The sequence below is a fragment of the Taudactylus pleione genome, unplaced genomic scaffold (assembly GCF_031769625.1).
Source record: "Taudactylus pleione unplaced genomic scaffold, aTauple2 ptg000214l, whole genome shotgun sequence".
Taxonomy (NCBI): Eukaryota; Metazoa; Chordata; class Amphibia; order Anura; family Myobatrachidae; genus Taudactylus; species Taudactylus pleione.
Window position 1 is genome coordinate 5,474,677 of NW_028284616.1, and position 22,755 is coordinate 5,497,431.

General features: G+C 45.9%; 1 protein-coding gene across 1 annotated transcript in view; it reads right to left on the reverse strand.

Moving 5' to 3' along the window:
- The window catches only part of ABHD8 (abhydrolase domain containing 8), a 37,043-nt gene extending 18,336 nt beyond the window's left edge, over positions 1-18,707 (reverse strand). Inside the window, exon 1 of the mRNA XM_088478515.1 lies at positions 18,428-18,707. The gene's annotated coding sequence lies outside the window, so the exon portion shown is untranslated. The remainder of the gene's footprint in view (positions 1-18,427) is intronic.
- Positions 18,708-22,755: the final 4,048 nt, after the last annotated feature.

Here is a 22,755-nt window from a genome sequence, read left to right on the forward strand (position 1 = left end):
TAAGTTTTTATATATATATTTTTAAAAACCTGTCAGCACTACTGGGGGCACAACGGGGGTGGCTACCACTGGGGGGACCTCTACTGAGGTGGGGGCTACTACTGGGGGCACCATTATTAGGAGGACCTCTACTGGGGGGGGGCTATTACTGGGGGCACCATTATTGGGAGGATCTCTACTGGGGGGGGCTATTACTGGGGGCACCATTATTGGGAGGACCTCTACTGGGGGGGGCTATTACAGGGGGCACTTAATTGGGAGGGGGAACCTCAACTGGGGACCACTACTTGGGGGGGGAACTACTACTGGGGGCATTATAAAAGGGGCCTACTACTAGGGGCACTGCACGGGGGGGACCACAACTGGGGGCAATAACAGGAAGGACCATTACAGGGACCACTGGATAGGGGGGGTCACTACTGGGAGCCTGCATCAGGGGGACCACTACTGGGGGCACTGCATGGGAGGGGGGGGTGGGACTACTGCTGGGGGCACTATATAAGGGGCTTACTGCTAGGGGCACTTACTTTCATTTACTTACATCTAGATAAATCACATACATAAATATACAACAATGAAGGGGTGTGATACAGGTATCCGATCAGCCCATGAGACTGACCTAATTAATCCTGCATTTATCGGTATACCATTGATATCCAATCAGCGCCAACTTTGTGTACCACTTGATACATGGTGGTATATGCATTGAATTGTTACTGATCTTTTATATTAATGTATGTGATTTATGTAGATGTAAGTAAATGAACCCCATCCATACACCCACTCTGTGTTCATTTACATATCTTCAATTAATATATCGTGCATAAGTAGGATAAAGGTTGTGCGCAGCGTCTGGCTAAATATATTCATTATATAATTAAGATAGTCGTAAGTCTGTGTTTATACAGTGTTGTTTATCAACACTAAGTCATATTTACCATGTAAAATACATTTAAAACAGATGCATATACAAAATTAGAGTGCTAATTAGTGTAAGTTCAATTTAATACAAAACATCGGTTGTCTTCCCATGTGAAAGAAAAAAAAGGGGATTTGCTTTTGTGCCTATGAACAACTGCAAACATCTAATAAATAATGCAAATAGATTGCAGACTAATAATAGTAACAGTATCAGCAGCAGCGATCAATATCAATGCACCAGGAGGGAAATTTACTAAGAATCGTGTTTGACTTCTAAACCAAATCACTGAATATTGCTGGCAGTTTGGAAGGTCATAATCACGAATTTACCAAGGCGTGTCTTTGAGTGTCTATTTAATTTCGATGGTGAAACTCATTTTCTTCCGTATAAAAATTTAACGCAGTTAAAAAGAAGTATGAGTATTATTTGTGCCTTCTCTGATACTAAAGCTGGGTTCGCACTAGACCATCAGCAAACGATGCGATGGTCGTCCAGATTTCCCTTGAACTCCCTGACAAACGATATAGGGCCTGATTGACTATGGATCGCTATTCTGCTTATACGCACGCAATGCATTTGCTAATATTAGCAGTGACATGTAAATGTTTGCATTCGCATTGCGATTGCAGCATAACATAAAGACGCCCACTTCCCCTTACTCACATCCGTATACTTTGTCAACATAGCGAAACAATCGATAACATTGGACAGTTAATGAAGCCCAGACTTTACTCAGGAATTGCCTACTTATGTGCACGCTATGATGCCTCAGGCGGCATCTGGTATCGCATTGGATAATTCCTGCACGCCCCTGCAACGGCCTTGAAATGCACTGGCATGCCTGCGTTTCACTGACCACCCCACGTCACACCTCCGGTCACTTCCTGTCAGTGTATAAAGACACTGCGTGCTCACTGCGCTCGCAAGCCGATCCTAGTGGAGGGTTCGAGCATCGGCGCTGCGGCGCGTGCGCAATAATTGGCCAATTGCATGCGTATAAGCAACTGCGTCCTTTGCTGAATCATGCCCATAGTGCATACATACTGTGCAATTTTCCAAATAATACATCTTGCATTGTTTGGTGGTTAGATTGTTAACTATATAATGTTAACATGTCGTCACAATTTGCAGTAAATCGTTAAGGAGATTGTCAGATTGTCTGAAGATGCGACGGACAATGCCGCGGGAGCGCGCATAGTATGTACACACTTGACGATTTATCATTCCAATCCGTCAGAATTGGCCAAATCGTTCCAGAAAATCGTCTAATGTGTACCCAGCTTTACTGTTTTCCAGTGTATGACAGCAGACGCCGATCTCATTCATTGTATGCAGATGTTCTGGCTGGCGGTGCAGAACTATGGGCCTGATTCAGACCCACTCGCGAGCGGCTGTACGCTCGCAAGTGGGTCGATGGTCTGCACTGAGCATGCGCACGACGGAGGGAGCTCCGTCGTGCGCATGCGCCAGACACGACGAGCGAAGGACTTTCCTTCGCTCGTTGTGTCCGATCAAAGGGGGCGTGCTGTCAATGTTGATTGACAGCACGCCCCCTTTGGTGGGCGTGCCGGGGGCGTGCCTCCCTGACGGGGGCGTTCCCACGGGAACGCCTCCCGTCAGAAGCCGGCCCACTGACATCACTAGTGATGTCAGTGGGAGTGATTTTGGCTCTGATAGAGCCAAAATCACTCCGGAGCTTGCGGTTGAAAACCTCAACCGCAGGCTCCGGCTCGCAATTTCGATGGTCGCGATGGTCACGACCATCGCGGCCATCAAAATGCACGCTCGTATAGCCTGTGGGTGGTGACCCACAGCTATACGAGCGTCCAGGAGGACGCTCCATGAAAAAGGAGCCCGGCCCTCATGCAGAGCGTGCGCTCTGCTCAGAGCGTGCGGCTCTGAATGAGGGCCTATATTCACTGTGACTTAGGTATCTCTATTACATTGACAAATACAAAGGCACTTTGTAATATATATCCCGCATCTCCTCCTCTGCCCTGGCACATGGTAATAAACTTCTTCTTACTAGAGTGGCAACAGCTGCAAAGAAGTCCATTCTCTGCCAAAGGGTCTCACCTGATGTGACTAGCCTGTCGCTCCTTCTGCCATGTCTGGCTCATCTTTTTCATATGGATTGGACAGAAATAAAGGCAGGGAGAAAAATATATTTTCTAAATGTCTCCCTTATGTCCTCAACCTCTCACCTCAGGTTAAATACACCCCCAGAACATTGATAAAGCCAACAACATGGTATAATAATACTAATATATATATATGACTTTTGCCCCCATTTTGATTCATTTATGTATTGTTACTAAATGGTTTGCCTTTGTCAAACCCCCCCCAATATTCTGCCTCCAACTAGGGCTGCTACTGTTTACAATTGATTAATGATCACCATGAACTGTTCCTATTTTCAATAGACGGCTGTATTTTTATTATGTAATGACAATATCTTTTTCTGTTTTAGGTTCATTTATTTTACTTCTCTCAATAAAAACATAAAACATGAAAGTATGAATCTGCTGACAATGTGCAGCGGATTTGAAGCACTGCACAGATCAGTAAGATCTGAGCAGGCTTTGTTGAGTTAAACTGTAAAGAAAGAGTTAATATATATATATATATATATATATATATATTTATTTATTTGAAATTGCATTGGTTCCCCCCCAAACACCATAACCAACCCCAGACCTCTAAGTCCGCTCTGTTACTGAAAAATAAATGGGAAAAACTGGCAAGAGGGTCCCCCTGTTTTATCAGTATTTAGCACTGGGCTGCACCAGCTGGTGGGGCTTACTGTTTTGGCACAAAACTGGCATGCACCTCTGCATAATCCCCTATATGTTGACATTGCTTTTGCTACAAATCCATAGCAATCTGGTTAAGTATACAAGATGCAAGTGGTCACATTCTTTTAATGTAAATCAGTCACACTGTGGATGGCCAGTACTGTACTGTGCACTGCAAGCGGACATAGATTTTGGTGCCCCTCTGTGGACCTTCATCTCAGCTCACTCATTCCCCCCACTTTGGAGCACCTCACAGCCCAGCACCCTCATCACAGCCCCTCTCATCCCCCTCAAAAGCCCCTCACAGCACCCCTCACCACAACCCCCCTAATCACAGCCCACTCATCACAGCCCCCCTAATCACAGACCCTCATATCCCTTCATCACAACCCCCATATCCCCCTCATCGCAGCCCCTCCATTAGTCCCTCATATCCCCTCTTCACAGCCCCTATCACTCCCCTCATCACAGCCCCTCATATCCCCTCATCTCAGCCCCCATACCCCCTCATCACAGCCCCTCCATCAGAGCCCCCATATTCCCCTCATCACAGCCCCTCATATCCCCTCATCACAGCCCCCATATCCCCCTCATCACAGCCCCTCCTACACAGCCCCTCATCATAACGCCTCACTCCCCCTGATGACAGTCCCTTCCATCACAGTCCCCTCCATTACAGCCCCCCACTGAGACCTACCTGCTGGCATCAGGCTGTCCTTAATAGCGGCAGCAGCAGGGGACTGGCAGCGGGGGACTGGTGTAGCAGCAACGTTGGCGGGCACCCTCCTGAGCGCTGCGGTGCGCCTGCGCAGGCAGCAGTGTTACAGTGAGACAGTCTGCCTGGAGGACGCTTTGCATGTCACACTGGCCGTAGCCGGGTCAGGACGCCTTCTTCCAGTTGGTGCCCTACTTGGCTGCATAACCAGCGTATATGTAAAACTGGCCCTGACTGCAAGAGGTGTACAGGTGTCCCGGGCTGCCCTCTCACAGATGGCCCCCGGATTAAAAAAAAATGTTTTAATATTTTTAAATAAAAATATCTGCCCACTGCATCAGCAGTATAACTGGGCTGGGGTCTGGTGCTAGGGTCGTACCAGCCCTGGTGAACCTTGCATGAAACCCAATGGTGTATGCATAGGGACAGATTGGGAGGAGGGCAGGGTTAACTATGTTGACATTATGAATGTCGACATGGTTACTGTTGGGATACCCCTGGAAGCCATGTGGCAGAGTGGCACAGAAAGAATACCGGACTCCAGGTAAAGTAAGTGTGAATTGGAATTCAGGTCCAGCGAGTTACAGCTTTTTGATTTGAATATATCTTCTTTATTTGGATTCTTTGTTGACCAGACAGTGGTACTATGGGGGAGATGTACAAAGCCTTGGAGAGAGATAAAAATACCATCCAATCAGCTCCTAACTTTAATTTTTCAAATACAGCCTGTAAAGTGACAGTCAGGAGTTGCTTGGCTGGTACTTTATTTCTCAATGGGCTCGATTCAATTCAGCGGGAATTGAATAGCGGTGGGAAGGAGCTCCCGGAGCTACTCAATTCAGCGCGCTGGTAAGCCCGACTAAGGATTTCTTCTCGCACCCCACCTGGGCTGCGAGCAGAAATCCGACAAAACTCCTGGCGCGTTGCTGTTTTCTGCCCTTAGCGGCGTGAAAACAGCATCACGCCGGGCAGGTTAGTCTGAGAATGTCAGTTCTCGCGACTAAACGCCATGTTTAGGGCGTGAAAACGGCCATTCTCCACATAACAGCGCACTGACTTCAACAGTTCCGGGAGCTCCTTCCCGGCGATATTCAATTTGCATTGAATTGAATCGAGCCCAATCAAAGGCTTAGTACATCTCACCCTTATACTTATAGTAAGCACAGCAACTTTCCATGGACATGATTGTATCAGTGTTATCTATTTACCATGGAAACAGGTGTATATTTACCTTTTCTTTAAAAGTTCCACACTAGAAATAAACAGTTAAACAGCTGGAATCGGTATGTAATACCACCGCCCGCATGGCCTGCAGTTCGAATCCCGGCAGCGTCAGGCCGACAGAGGAACAGATCCCAGCAGCGGCAGCCTGACAGCGCTGGAAATCCTGATCGTCCCCAGGTAAGTATTAACCTACCCCCCTAACCCTCCCTTAGGTGTGCCTAACCCTAACCTCCCCCCCCAATTGCCTAACCCTAATGCCCCCTCTAAGCATAGTTGCCGACATTCAGCTCCCTCCTTCCGGAGGGAGCTGAATGCCTGCATTGTGTGGGGGGCGTGGCCGGGCTATGATGCCGTTTTGGGGGCGGGGGCGTGACCGCACGATCGCGTCATCGTGGCCCCGCCCCCTCTTCACAATGCCGGAAAAAAGACATTGTGAAGCAGGGGGCGGAGCCACGATGACGCGATTCAGCGCGAATCGCGTCATCGGGCCCCCCGCCAGCGGGGTTTTTTACTATTGGTCTGGAGGGGTAGGCGGCAGCCGGGAGGCTTGCCTGCCTTTCCGGGGGGTCGGGAGCGGCACCCGATATTCGGGAGGCTCCCGACCAAATCGGGAGGGTAGGCAAGCCTGCCTCTAAGTGCCTAAACCTAACCCCCCCTTCCCCGCAGCCTAACCCTAAGTCCCCCGGGGGGGGGGCCTAACCCTAACCTCCCCCCCAAGTGCCTAACCCTAATCCCCCCTCTAAGTGCCTAAACCTAACCCCCCCTTCCCCACTGCCTAAACCTAAGTCCCCCGGGGGGGAGGGTGCCTAACCCTAACCTCCCCCCGGGGGTGACTAACCCTAACCCTCCCTCCCCCTAGCCTAACCCCAAACTCCAGAGGGGGTGCCTAACCCTAAGCCCTAACCCTCCCCCCCCGTGGCTATCCGCTCGCGGTGCCCGGCATCCCTTCGATCGGGATGCTGGGCGCTGGTCTCCCGGCGTCTGTAAAATGAGCGGCGTCTACATCTAGACGCCGGTCATTTCACCCTTGCCGGTTTATGACAGTCGGGAAGCCGGCTGTCGGTATAATGTCAGCCGGCTTCCCGATTGCATCCCAAACAGCTATATTCAACAACTTTCATATCTGCTAACACTGACATAATAGACTCTTAGCAGAAAAGTGTCTTATATAATACCTCCCAACTAAATCAACAATAACACATGGAGATGGATGCTGACAGAGAAATGGTTGTTTCCATAGTGATAAGATGCAGTAACTATGGTTGCAGTTTCTATCACTTGGCCTGAACAATTCTTTTTTCATGACCTACTTGTTGGCACCAGAAACATTTTAACCCCTGATGTCACAGTATAAGTCATTTGATGTAATTTTTTTCCCTTTGTTTAATAAAGTATGCTACATGATGTCATATATCAACAAATTGCATGTTTTTCTATTGTGTTGTGCACCAAAACATCTTATGCATTCATCGCTATGACAGCTGGGACACTTTGAAAAACAAAACAAGTGTTATTACGTTTTTGAAATATAAATGATGGTGTGATGCAAGGGAAAAATACAAATAAAGATGAGAAAAATAACAGGGTCCATACAGCTGCGATGTCTTGCCCTAATTCCTCGTTCTACCGATGCATCGGGAAAATCCAACATGTTGGAAATCCTTGATTCATTGATCTCAACCAAAAAATTGTCGGGATCGGTGAGTCAGGGATTTTTAACATGCTGTTTTTCCGGAATGCCGACGGGTTGCCGTGGTTTGGTTTTACTGGTTGCCAATCGGCAGATCAGATCGGCAACGGGGAATCACGGTTCTAATGTATGGCCCGTGTTAGATTCATATCACAGTATGCAAAAAGTCTCTTATACTATATGGGCCATATTCAATTTGAGGCGAAAAGTGCGAAGTCGGACTTTTCGCCATCATCGCCGTTTTTTCCTGGGATAAAGTATCGGGCACGTGCCCGCTTATCCCCGTATTCAATTAGGAATTGGCAAAAACGGAACCCGGCGGAAAGGTAAGTATCGTAAAGTCCTGTCACTTTTGGGGAATTCAGCCTGTCACCCCCTAAACGATGGTCTGACATGGGGAATCACAATGGGTACCCCCGATTTGGCCTGCTGAAAGTAATTGGGGTTTTTATACTGCCGCAGCAGGTGCATAAATGTGGCTTTAAAGAAGTGGTGAAGAATAGCACTTAGTTTTTTGGTTTTTTTTAAATAACTAGTCCCATCAAATTTGGGGTACATGAATATGGGTGCAAGCATATTTTTAAGTCCCTAAAGTGATTTTTAAAAATTCTTCAAAAATCCACCTGTCGCAACCACCCGCATTCTAGAAAACACCTGCCGCATAGTTGGGATCCCCCCTAGAGTCGATTTTGCTAGTTTAGAAGGTTGTCCCCCAATATTTTTTTTTTCCGCCCCCAAAATGAAAGTATCTTTTTTGGGGTGTCCTGTGCAACTTTTTAAAAAATGTTTACACAGATTACTTTAAGGGGACATTCCAAAGGCTGCAGGCTATTTTTTTTTATATTCTGCACCCCAAATCCCCATTTCAACCCTTTTTTTTGTCACCTAAGCAGTGGTGAAAACTTATCCCTGTTTTTTTACAATGACTTTTCGCACTTGCAAAAAGTCTTTGAAATTGAATATGGGGAGAAGTGAAAATGGCGAAAATGACGTCATCTGCGATAAACTATCGCCGATAACGGACTTTTCGCTCCAAATTGAATATGGCCCTATAACTATACATGTCACTTGGTGTCAGGATTTGCATTTGTTTTCATTCTGGACCCGTAACAGCGTACAATATGTAAATACAGCTGGGGAATGTATGGAGAATTCTAGGAGGTCTGAACAAGTTTCTCTTTAAAGAAAATAATCTCTTATGAATTACAGAATAAATGATATAGCATAATCAGCACGAAAGGAGAAGTCTAGAATGCATATAATACTGCAGGCAGATGATGTTAGCAACAGCAGGTGCAGACTTGAGACTAGTAATGCACCGAACAGGTAAAACAGGATAGCAGGCTTGAAACTTGTAATGCATAGAATAGATATAACATTTGGAATGCAGGAAAATCAAAAGCAATACTTGAGATTTGCAATGCAGGATGAACTGAAGCAATACTTGTAGCTGTACACAGGAATAGCAGACATGCTTATGACAATTGATGTACTTGGAGTAGTATACAGGAATAGCAGACGTGCTATGCCAACAGAAGCAGATGTACCTATGACAATAGAAGTACTAGGAGCTGTACACAAGAATACCAGACATGCTTATGTCAGCAGGAGTCTTTGTAGCACTTTACACCAGAATCAGCAGGACATGCTGCAGCTAAAATAGTTATTAGCAGCAATAACTGGAACAGTTGAAGAAGCTGAGGCTGATCAGTAATGCTGGGCATACACTATACCAGTGGTTCCCAAACTTTTTCAGTTCAAGGCACCCTTAGGGTCTCCTTCATTTTTTCAAGGCACCCCTAAGCCAAATGAATTACCAAGCAGTATCTTTTTGACCCAAGTAGTTGCAGACAGTAGCAGCGCCTCTCATAGCTATCTGTTTCCCCCATCCCCTCCCTATAGTTAGTATACAGACAGTGCCACTCATAGCTGTTCCCCCCAACCCCCATCCCTATAGTTAGTATACAGACAGTGCCACTCATAGCTGTCCCCCCCCACCCCATAGTTAGTATACAGTGTGTGCCGCTCATTTGTGTCCCCCTCAACCCATAGTTAGTATACAATGTGTGCCGCTCATAGTTGCCCCCCCCCACCATAGTTAGTATACAGTGTATGCCACTCATAGCTGGTTCCATCCTCCCTATAGTTTCCACAGGAGCTAACATTACTTACCTTTACTACAGAGCTCCAGCGCTGCAGCCGTTTCCTCAGATCCACCAGCCGCAGCGTCAAAATAGGCAGCCCAGCCCACTCCTGTGCCATCACATCTGACCGCTGCCCCCCGCACCGCCCTGTCATGCCTCCGGCTCCAATAGTGATAAGAGCAGCTTCCCTCCGGCTGCATCCCCCTCCTATGACAGCGCCTAACCGCCGCCCCGCCTCCGCTCCGGATCCAAACGCGATGAAGATGATAGGGAAAAACTGGCAGCAGCTTCCCTCCGGTCCACCGCACCCTGGTGACAGCGCTGCGGCACCGCACAGTTTGAGAACCACTGCACTATACAATTATCTTTCAGATATCTGTCCAATCTGGCTGGTTGGAATGAAGACCTGGTAATGTATGGGAGCAAATGACAGTCGATTATATGGTTTTAAACACTCGAAAACAGACAAAAACTATTGTTCAAATTGGTTAAATTTGTTTTATTTAACCAATTTGGCTGAGCGTCCACTTTGTTGTTTTCCAGTGTTTAAAACCATAAAATCGACTGTCATTTGCTCCCATACATTACCAGGTTTTCATTCCAACCAGCCAGATTGGACAGAGATCTGACAGATAATTGTATAGTGTATGCCCAGCATAACTTGTGGGACTACAGATAGGAATCACATTACATGCGGTGACTGGAGAAATACCTGAACACTGAATCTAGAAGCAGCAGGACATGCTGTAGCTGGAGGAGTTACTGCAGCAATCACTGAAACTGATGAAGAGGCTGAAGCTGACAATTAACTTTCAGAAGTCTAAACAGGTCTTTCACAGTAGATATGGAAGTGATTCTATGGCACCAAACTGAGTGTAGCAGTCAGAGATTACCTATCAGAAGTTGCACTGGCAATAAGTCATAGCCCAGGAGAGACTTATATAGGGAGTCCTGGCTGTGGATTAGATACAGGAGTCATGTGCTACCAGACAGGGCCCCGACTGGCTGACTAGCGATCACCTGACTTGACACAAGATGACGGCACCCATGTCTCCAATGCAGAAGATGTATAGAAAACCTGGCATGCAGAAAAAGGTGAGTGATCAAGCACTAGAAAGTGGCAGTGCTTCATACACAAATGGGTTTTGTTAGTCCAGTTTGTGACATTAACTCTAATCTGAGCCCACTCCTCAGGGTCTAAGGTCTCTATGTCGACCTCCAAGGCCAACTTATGGAGGTCCTTCTCAGGTTGGTTATGATCAACTAGTGTACCATATAGTAGATATAACAAGCCAAGAGAGAGCAAGCTCTGAAGACAAAGTGTTTCTTGGAGAGAATATTTGGTTCTGGTAGTGGTTCCAACTAGTCTTGAAGAAAGTATGTTGGGACATATTTTCACACTTACAGCTCCCTATACTTAGGGGCATATTTATTATCTGTGCCTACGATATTAAGGATTTTTTTTGCTGCAATTTGCGGCATTTAGGAATCTTTGACCTTTGCTATTGCTGCGTATTGCTGAGTCACAGGGTAAAGGGCTCCAACAGGAGCTCTTCCCGACAATCAGTAAAAGAAGTAAAGTGATTGCATATGCTTCCTGCTTCGGCCAGATGCTGCACTACTACGCATGCGCCGAAGTCTATCGCACGTGCACGTGGGCAGCACTGATGAGTGATCCTATCAATCCCTCTCCCAGTAAATTCTGTATACTGTAGCCATAGGCTTCACATTCTGAAGCTAAGTAAATCCAACTGCATGGCAGCCCCCATAGAAAACTACTGTTTTGCGGTTGGAAATGGAGGGACTGCAGAAGATATTATAGATATCTGCTGCATTCCTTTCATGTTATATCCAGGTAATACTTATTATTTGCGGGCTCTCTAAACATGGGTGTTTGTGGGGGATATTCCTCAATTATATTTGAACAAATATCCCCCTTAAAAGAGGTAAAAAGGAGAAAGGAGGCATAGTGCAAGTATGGGCTAAGTGCAGTCAAGGCGTCCTATGCAGACCACAGAAAAGGCTTATATGCACCTGTAAGGGAGGCATTTCTCTTGTGGGTGCTCAAACACTAGTTCTAATATAATGACTGATGATGATGATGATGAGTGACAGTCTTTTCTGATTGGCTTAGTGCGTCTTGATCCCTACTACATTTGTAGCCTTAATTACTAACCCTGGCAAAGCTCTACAACCTACCCAAAATGTGTTTTGGCACAAGACTGGCATGCAACTCGAGATGATCCCCTTTATGTTGACATGGCTTTTAATGGAGATGCACAGGACTTAATTTAGTATACAAGTTGCAAGTGGTCACATTCCTGTAACGTAAATCAGACACACTGTGGGTGGCTAGTACTGTACTGTGCACTGCAAAACCTGAAAATTAATATGGATTGGGCTAGTTTTCAGCTTAGTACACACACTATTTAACGACCATGCTATAGGAGGACAGGGACATGGGTAGGAGTAGCGGCACTGGGGTCGATGACACCCAGTGCGGCCAGTAAGCCCCCTTGTGCATGCCTAAAAGGGGCATGGCCTCACTGGGAGGGGACATGGCCATGTGACATCCCAGTTATGGGGACTATATATCAAGAGGAACTGGAGGATTGGACCATAGGGCACAATCTATGCTAGGAGAGAGTGAGGCCAGGGCCATTTTCTGAGGGGAATAGGTATCAGGAACTGTATCTGAGGCGATACCATAAAACTGAGGATAATACAAACCACAGTAATTTTATAAGAAGAATAAGGAACAGGACCATAATATGAGAAGGATAGAGACAGCCTTTATCTGAAAAACAGTACCACAGGATAAGGGACTCTTGTCTGCAGTTAAAGTCACAACTCCACTGTTTGCTTTAATGTAGCATCTCATGACAATTAATAAAGATATTTTTTATTGTAGCGTTCCTGCTAGGCTGTTTTAGCGGGTCGCAATGCCCTGTCCGATCTCAAAAGGGCAGAATGCGCCCTGCCCGATTTCAAAAGGGCAGAATGCGCCTGCCCTTATGGCGGTGCTGTCTGTGCCCAGCTAAAACAGCATGCCGGTGAATAGATTCCGTGCGCATGTGCACGGCATCTATTAACAGTAATTAACAGTAAGGTAAGAGCTTGGGGGCAGCCAGCATTTCCGTAAGTGCTGGGCACGGCCCTAAGAGTGATGAAAAGGGGGCACATCTTATGGCCGCGCCCCACACGCCCTCTGTATGGTCCGTCGCCCTGCCCCGTGCCGAACCTAGAATGAACACTAATTAGTATTAGTGTTTCTTAGAATAAGATTTACTCAGCAAAAAACCCTTATCTAATTGTTGTGAGAAAAAACATTGCAGTCCTCCGCTTAAAGTCATTCCCTTAATATGGAACACCAAGAATAAAAATTAAAAACAGAAAGGTACCTTAACATACAGTGCCACCCAACAAATGACCCATTTCATATCTGTTGCCAGTGAGTGGGTTGTACTGGATGATTCAGATACAGATCTGTGCTCTCAGACACAGCTCTGACCTACTTAATGAAACAAGGTTATGCAGAAAGACTGAGAGCAACACAGAGCAAATAAACATAACTGGATAATTATATGTATGTACATCTTTAAGGAATGTCTGTGCAGTGATCTTCACATAACTATTGTTGAAAGAAACTACAGGTTGAGTCTCCCATATCCAAAATGCTTGGGACCAGGGGTATTTTGAATAACGGAATATTCTGTATTTTGGAATATTTGCATATCATAATGAAATATTTTAGGAATGGGACCCCAATATAAACACAGAATGCATTTATGTATTATATACACCTTATACACACAGCCTTCATGTAATTTTATACAATATTTTCAATAATTTTGTGGCTCAAAGAAAGTTTGTGTACAGAATTGAAATTCATTTATGTTTCATATACACCCTATACACACAGCCTGTAGGTATTTTTATACATTATTTTTAATAAATTGTGCTTTAGACAAAATTTGTGTACATTGAACCATTAAAAATCAAAAGTTTAATTTTCTCAGTCATGCCAAAATAATTCCGTATTTCGGAATATTTGGATATGAGAGACTCAACCTGTATTACGTTTTATAGAACATTTATAAGACAATAACTATATATTTGTTACGTAGAGGAGTAAACCCATCTATGCCTATTACATTGTTATCATTATTATAAGATATTTTCTAGGGTTTATTGTTTGTTGATTATCTGGTGCATCTACGCATGTCACAAGTAATACTGTCTCGGCTGACCCTGGAGCACTACAGTACCTCATTTCCCAACATCATCAATCCTGGAATGGGGTCATGAGGGCATAGCTGTGGCATGCTTGGGTTTAGCCAAACCTCAGTGTGGTTAGTCATGCCCCCGGGGTGTTAGGCCACCCTCACCGATTACAAAATTACCTGCCGACACTGATGGCACTTGCATCTGATGCAGGTGGCAGAAAACAACCTTACAACACCGCGCAAATCGTGAAAAAAAGTTAGACTAAATCAGGATGGTTGAGAAGAATGCAATCCCCAACAAGATATGCTCCCTCAGTTTGATTACAATATACTTATCATACTGATCATTATTTTTTTATTAGGTGCCACAAAATTTGGCAAAACCCCTAAATCATACGTAGAAACAAAAGTAGTTGAGAGGGTTGGGAGGGCCCTGCTAGTAAGAGCTACAATCTAGAGGGAGAACATTATATAGATCAGGGATGAGGAACCTCTTGCCCGGGGGCCATATAAGGCCCATGGAATCATTTGGTCTGGCCCTCTGAGCTTTTTTCTGCCAGCTTCATATGGCTAGCAGGGTGCCTAGAATGGCACCCTGCAGCCAGAATCTATGCAGCAGTGCCGCCTGGAGCATCCTTAGGACGCGACAGTCACACCTCTGCCTTACAGCTCCTCGGAGCATCCGGGCATTGCTGTAATCATGGCGATTGTGGCCACACTCCCATGTGAAGTCATGTGGAAGAGGCATGGTCTGCACCGGGCCTGCAAATAATGTTATATATATCAAAATGGCCCTCGGCAGAAAAAAGGTTCCAAACCGCTGTTATAGATGATAAGAATTGTATCTAAGAAAAAAGCAATTGTATTGTGCAATTGGTTAATATTAAAAAATAGAGACATGTATAAAATGGTCTGTTTTTTAAACACTGAAAAGACCTAACTCTGGTGAATATAGCTTTGCATGAGATATTGCATATTTAGCAAGTACTAATGCTGTACTCAGTATAGTGGTAAAAAATAAATAAATTGTATCGTCTAGAAATGTACTTATTGTTATTTCAATTGTTTTAATTGAATCTGCACTGGAAGCGAGAGACTGTGGGGTATATTTACTAAGGTGTGGGTTTTTAGAAGTGGAGATATTGCCCATAGCAACCAATCAGATTCTAGCTATTATCTTCTAGAAGGTGCTAGATAAATGTTTAATATAATCTGATTGGTTGCTATGGGCTGAAAATCTGCATTTTACTAAATATACCCCTAGGTTTCCAGTGCAGTGCATATGTGTGACACATGGCAATGCTGGGTCAGACACATGCAGAAAGGACACAGGGCCTGATTCAGACCCGCTCGCGAGCGCATAGTGCTCGCAAGCAAGTCGATGGTGGGCCATTGTACACGCGCGGAATGTGCACCGCGTGTGCGCGAGCCCCGTAGCGAGTGAGAACATCACTCACTCCGGGGCTCACTACAAGACAGGGCGGCTGTCGATGTTGATTGACAGCTCGCCCCATTTTGTAGGCGGGTAGGGGGCGGTGGCTGGACAAATGGAGGCGTTCCCGAAGGAACATCTGCCGTTTGTGGGCGGCCCTACTGACATCACTCGTGATGTCAGTAGTGGACTCCCTGCTCTATTATAGCAGGAAGTCCACTCGGGCTTGCGAGACCTGAGACCCTAACATAAGGGTCTCATCGCAAGCCCGATGGTCGCGATAATCGCAACCATCGCCAGGCCGCCCGCTATAGCTGTGGGTGGTCACCCACAGCTTAGCGAGCAGCCTGGAGGCCGGGTTTAAAAAAAACGCCCTGATTCAGAGTGTGCGCTCGCAAATAGCGAGCGCCTCTGAATCGGGGCCACAAATTGGATGGTGATAATATTCTGCTTACTGCTGCCAGCTTATTCATTAAATTGAGCCGAAAAAGAATGCAGCAATTGAAAATCTCTCTTTTCAGATAATTTTGAAAAATTCTGTTGGCCCCTATGTTCTTCAGTATTGTGAGTTACAGCTACTGACACTGTAAAAGGTTGGCAGGGTTGGTGTAAGCCCTGACAGTGCAAAAAGTACCCCCTCCCCCCTCTAGTCATAAGTAAAATATAGTCTATAGAGGTGGGTGCAGCATTCTCTGCTTCTCTGTGACATATAGCCGAGCGTCACACTCCCCATGTACCAGTGACTTTGAGGAACAGTTGCAGCTTTACATGTAAGAAGCGCCGGTTGCTTCTCCTGCATGTTAATGGCAGATGCTCTGTCTGGTGCTGCTGCTGGGACACGGGCAGAGTTTGTCACTCAATGGGCGGAATTCAATTGTATTTGCGGCCCGCATCTCCCGTCTAAAGTGACAGGAGATCGCGGGCCGCTATACAATTGTCCAAGATGTTCGCGCTGATCGCGCCCATAGAGGTCAGGTTTAGCCGCGTAAAGCAGCTAAACCCGACCAAAGTGCTGGGCGCGATCGCGAAAAGTGATGTTTGGGCGCCCAAACATGTCACTTTTCGCACATTTCAGCTCTCATCCCCCAGGAGCTGAAATGTAGCGCTGGCAGCTCATCGTGCCCGACCGGAGCAAGAATTGAATAGCTCCGTCGGGCGCGATAGCAGCTATAAAGAATTGAATTCCGCCCATTGACTGTTTTTGGTAGGACAGTCACAATTCATGGGCTTTGAAAAGAGCTGAATTTTTACCAAAAGTGTGAAATTCTGTGGGGGGGGGTATTGGTCAGAGGGAGGATATTAGGGGTGGTGCTTATTTGGTACAGATTTTGCATATGATGCAGGTAGCAACCTTTGAAACTTTGTGAGGTACTCTAGTTCAGTGGCTCTAAAACTCGGTCCTCAGGACCCCGCACAGGTCACACGGGAGGTGCATAGGTGTAGTCATTACTCACTGACACATTTTAAAAGTTCCACAGATGGAGCTAATTATTTAACTTGTGATTCTGTGAGGAGACCTGGAAAACATGTATTGTGTGGGGTCCTGAGGACCGAGTTTGAGAACCTGTGCTCTAGTTATACACATAACGAAGGGTGGGAACTTAACTGAGTAAAACCAATGTCTTATTGATTTGCTATTGGTTACTGTATTGAGAGCAGTTGAGACAGCAGCATGGCCTGGGTACTGAAGGGGGCGTGGCAACACCCCCTCTGGAAAAAATAATAGCGGAGAACACTATGAGAGTACCCTGCTGGGCCTGTGTAATCAGTACCTGCTCCCCTCTCTTGATGTCCCTGGCTGTATTGTAATAGCTTGGACCTTTTACTAAATTTCACTAATGAACAATAATTTAGCAATTAGCTTTGGTCTACTGCAAGGTATATAGCGAAAGTAGATTTCTGATTGGTTGCTATAGGTTATTGCACATTTGCACTAGATAAGTAATTAGCCCTCAGGATTCAATTTTTACTTTATACATAGAGAAGTCTTTCCAATCTTCTTTATTAAAGGCCTACAGTATGAAACATAGATATATGGGTATCTCTTATGTTTTACACTATAGTAGGTTCAGCCATTTATGACAGCCTATTCTCTCATCAACCTGTCCTTGCAGGTCTTCATAGCTCCCCCTCACGGTCAGCACCACAGGATTACAGTGCATTTTTCCCATCTTCCCATCTTTGCCAACTGCTTGACAACAGGCCTGCAAAGCATCTCTTCTTTCCACATTATGCTTAATGCAGGTATAGGCGGTTGTACTAGGTTTTATCGCTTTAGATTACAGCTGCTACATTCTAGAGGTCTGTAAACACCTGCTGGTCTGTACATTAGCAGCAATCAGTGGCCATGCTTGTTTACATGAGACCTGCAACATACTGTATATCCCTGGTGGATTTGGTAGAAGTCTGCAGAGCGGCCCCAAGACGAGTTCTTACTAATGTATTTATTGCAACAGTCATCTTCTATCTTGCATACTAGATAAATGCAGTCCATTTACATAAGTAATTTGTAAACGCTCAAGCCAAAGGATAGTGTGTGTCATTACTCTAGTTTTCCAAGGTGATTACATTTTCCTAATGATTGTTTACCAGACACTAAACATTTTCAGGCCATTCAGTTCAGCTTAACATTCGTCCAGTATCATGCTATGTACAGACATTCCTAAATAGCCATATTTCTGCAGCGTATGTCTCCCTGTCACCACGTTTCAGATAAGTAGGTCAGAGCAGAACTCGGTTAAGTGTATGTGAATCGACCAGCAGCAAAGCCCACTCGCAGTCTGCAGTGATAAGTGACAAATGTACACACAATACTTATTCAGTCTGACATATCAGTCTGCATGTACATTGCACGTTTGCAGATCATGCTCGGAGATACTGTAACTACGGGTAGTGAAAGGGATAACCTTGTTGCCCTGCAAATTTCCTGCTGATCTTGTGCTATTATTACACTTACACAAATACCAATGTTTACTATTGCGATTCCTTATAAGCAGTATCAACATCATAATATTAATAATAATTATGCAGTACATGCAAGAGCTGAATATTAGAGATTGCATCTGCACAGTGCAATTAGCACATCAGCTCCTGCACAATACAATAACCATGTTCATGGAGCTGACAGTTGGCATATGTTATGGCTCAGATTATTCTATAGTTAATGAATTGATGACATGTAATTATGGAGTTAACAGATGAACATACATAAAACAGTAGCATTAGAGATAAGGTTTGATGTTGATCTGCAAAAAAATAATAACGTTTGGATCTGCTTACCTCATTTATTTTCAAATGTAATCACGATTTTTGGTGCTCCTGAAATAGATTTGTTTGCAGCTAAGGATCTGGGTGAAAGATGGATAAAGAGAGAAAATCCTGCAGTGCCAATCTGCTTCTGAGGCTAATTCTCTTATCCTGCACCCACTGTCTTGTTACAGCCACATTGCATTTGCTGCTGTATTAGAGCAGGGTGGCTCTGCACGGCTTGGATACTTGCTTGTTGTTTCCCATCTAGGCTGCTCTACACCCCCTAAAGATGTAACCCTTCTTCTGCCCCCCTACATGCTGTTGCCATACAGAATCTCACTAGATCCCTCCTTCAAGGTGTGTGCAAAGCACAACACAGGATAAGAAGCTCCTATCAGCAGGCAATGCAGAGAGGCGGCATCAGCCAATGTAATAAGGAACGGGTAGTAACTTAGTAACAGTGCTGGGTCCTGTCACTTGCATAGGATGTGACAGCTAACCCCTTCTATGCTAAAGACAGGTCCAGACTTACTGGAAATATACAGTGAATTAATACATTTAAAGGTCAAAAAGTAGAGCTTTGTGTATGGATAGATAGATAGATAGATAGATAGATAGATAGATAGATAGATAGATAGATAATAGATAGATAAATAAAAGAGGCAGGTTAGTACCGTGTTGCAATGAGTGCCTGTGGATTGGGTACAAGATGCCGGCATTCTTGATGCCGGCGCTCGGGATCCCGCCGGTCAGAATCCCTACGCTGGCATCCCGACAGGGTCAGGGTACCGACATCTGTCTGTCAGTATTCTAAAGGCGGGTATCCACTTTTGGATATACAAACGAGAGCACGAATACGACATTGCAATCGTGCTCTCGTTTGTATGTCTAGTTCACTTTTTCAGTCCAGGCACATCCCTCATCCCCGCACATGGTGAACCTGATGGGATCGTCAGGTTGACCAGCATGTACGAGCGATGTCGGAAGTGACCAGCGGGCATGCGCATTGCTGGTCGCTTCCGACCAAAACTTGCCCAATGCATGTGTGATTTGCAAGTGATTGCACGATAACGACGTCGATACCCCCCTTAATACTCAACCTCAGTACGGGATGTAGTGTATATCCCGGTGTGCGAGATGCCAGCTGTCGATATACCGCCGACGGGCAAAATGCAGACGACGCTATCCCCCTTTCGATCAGCGTCAGAAGCCCGACAGCCTGCATACCGATCGTAAGACACTGGAGCCAGGTAAGTGTTAGCCGGATGGGGGGGTTAGGATTAGGCACCCCCAGGGAGGGTTAGGGGGGGAGATGGGTACCACCGGGGGGAGAGGTTAGGGCTCGGCACCCCCCAGGAAGGTTAGGTTTAGGGTGCGGGAATGGGGGGTTAAGTTTAGGCACCCCCTGGGGGGGACTTAGGGATAGGCACCACCTGGTGAATTTTAGGGTTAGGCACTACCAAGGGAGGGTTAGGGGGGGGGGGGGAGTGGGGAGGCTTAGTCTAATTATCAGCCTGCATCGGGATTCTGAAGAGTTGAGCTTCCTCTTCAGCTGCCGGTGTTTCATACTTATCCCTCCAGTGCCTAACCCTAACCCTCCCCCCTTGTGCCTAACCCAAACTGTTCCCTCTTAGTGCCTAACCCTCCCCCGAACCCTAGTACTTACCGTTGGGATTCCGGCGCCGGAATTTTGATAGGTGTCAGGATTCTGGCGCCGGCATCCTGACTGTCAGGATTATAACTACATCCCATGCCTACAGTATGGCTGTGCAACATTGCTGCACTTTATCAGTTTATTAGAACATACCAAATTAATTTGGTATGTTCTAATAAACTGATTAATATTGCAATACTTCAAACCAAGTCTGGAGAGTGTCTTCCTTTCATCACATGATGATAGTATAAATATATCTATGGGTAACCATTAAAGCTACCCTGGAAAGCACCCCATCAAATACAGGCACAAACGGGGGCCCGGTGAGACTGCATGGTGTACTTCTATGATGTGCTGGGTTTGTTCCTGTATTTGATGGCTCGTTTGGACCTATGCTGTTCTATTACCAATGGATTGCTGTACCTTGATAATGGTCTCTGTGTAGACCGAAACGTCAGTAAACTTTGCTTATGTAGCAACCAGGAAAACTGACCTATTGGACTGATTAAACAAGCTGATTTATCAACATGTGGTGAGTGCCCTCATTCCACTTCCTTTTGTGTGTGGTGTTGGATTATATATATATATATATATATATATATATATATATATATAGGCGTGATCCGGCACTCTCAATCAAGTTTGTATCAATTACTGGGGTGCTTTCCAGGGTAGCTTTAATGGTTACCCATAGATATATTTATACTATTATACTATCATCATGTGATGTCCTTCTCCTCTATCCTCCCATAGTCCCTGTCCCATCCTCTACTCTACCTGCCAGCTTCTGGGTGTATCCTCAGAGTCCTCCTTTGCAGGTCCGCAGTGTGCTGAGACCAGGCAGCTTTCTTCATGGTGAGGTAAGTGCATGGGGAGGGTATGGGTGAATGAATGTAATATGGGGGTGGGGAGCATTAATGTTATTGTTATCTGAGGGTGTGTTTATGTTAATTTTAATGGGATTGGGGATGTATTAATATTATAAAGGTATATTGTTGTTATTAGGGAGTATATTGAAGCTGTTTTGGGGGTATAGTAATATTGAGTGGGGGGTAATAAGATAGTAGTGGGAGCAGCTGCAGATGTGGTAATGATGTTTTCCATATAAATACACACACACAGAAAGGTTGAGGTTCTTTAACCACTTGCCTGGCGTGGTCACATCAGATGCATCCGATGCGACCAGTCAGAAACGCCCCCATGGCTGTTGCAGGAAGCTAATCTTCCAGCAACCGCCTATATCAGAGGGACCTCTCGCAGGGCAGTTTCTAGGGTTTGAGGCTCCCAGTGCGAGCAGTCAAAATGCCCCCCCCCCCCCTCGAAGCAGTAATATTGTGGAGTGGGTGTGGCCTCATCGTGAGGGGGTGTGGTATCACAGTAAGGGAGTGTGATCTCGAAAGACCACAGAATGACAGCCACTGTGACTACTGAGTACTGGGTTGGCTAACCTGTCAGAGGCAAAGCGCTGAACAATATATGTAGCTAAACAAAAGACAGACAGCATGCGCGCTCAAAAAATGGGGTGTGGCCTAGCTGACACAAGCCCACGCTGCATTTCTGTGTGCATGCCTTTGGTGTGACATTTGCAGAAGTATGACCTTGTATCACACTCGTTTTTAGTCGCGTTGGGAGCGAACCCAGCACATTAAAAATAAAAGCCAGATCCACATAAAATACACTGCAACAAACCACTTCCACATAAAATATATTGGAAAAGCCAGGAGGCACATAAACTACGTTTTAAAACCACATCCACCTCAAATACATTATTAAATCCAGAACCACATAAAACACATTGAAAAAACAAGATTCACATAATATACACTTCATTCCAGCCCCCTCCCTTGCCATTCCATCCCGACAGGTCTTAGGCTTCCCCCCCACTGGCTCTCAGGCAAAAGTGCCCATTATGCAGTGCCCCCTGTAGTTGTCCCCATATGCAGTGTCCCTGTATTTATGCCCCTTATGCAGTGCCCACAGTGGTAGTGCAACTTATGCAGAGCCCACAGTAGTGGTGCCCTTTATGCAGTGCACCCAGTAGTAGTGCCCCCAGGAGTGGTGCCCCCTATGCCATGCCACTGTTAGTAGTGCCCCCTGTAGAATGCCCCCATCAGTAATGCCCCAATAGTAATGGTCCCTGTTGTAGTGCCCCAGTAGTAGTGTCCCCAGTTGTATTGCCCAAAATAGTAATGCCCCCTGTAATAGTGTCCCCAGTATTAATGCCCCTGTATTAGTGCCCTCAATAGTAATGCTCCCTTTGTTTGTAGTGCCCAAAGTAGTAAAGCCCCAAGTAGTAGTGCCCCCAGTAGTAGTGCCCCTGGACCCTGAGTAATGCCCCCAGTAATGGTACCTCCTAAGCAATGCCCCCAGTAGAAGTGCCCCCCGAGTAATGTCCCCAGTAGTAGTGCCCGGGTGCCCCCAGTAGTGGTGTCTCCCCCAGCAGAAGTGCCCCCAGAGTAATGTCCCCAGGCTGCCTGCACATAAAAAAAAACCAGTAATACTTACCTTCAGCCCCGCTCCGGCGTCCGCTCCGCTCGGCTACTCCTCTGCACTATGGGAAAGACGTCATGACGTCCTCCCATAGTGCACACTGGAGGAGCTGGAAGCCGGAGCCTCCATCTCTCCGGCTGCTCTGCAGGGCGCCCGCTGGTAACTGAATCTCAGCGGGCGCCCGGCAGTTAACAGGCTGTTTCTGCTGCAGAGG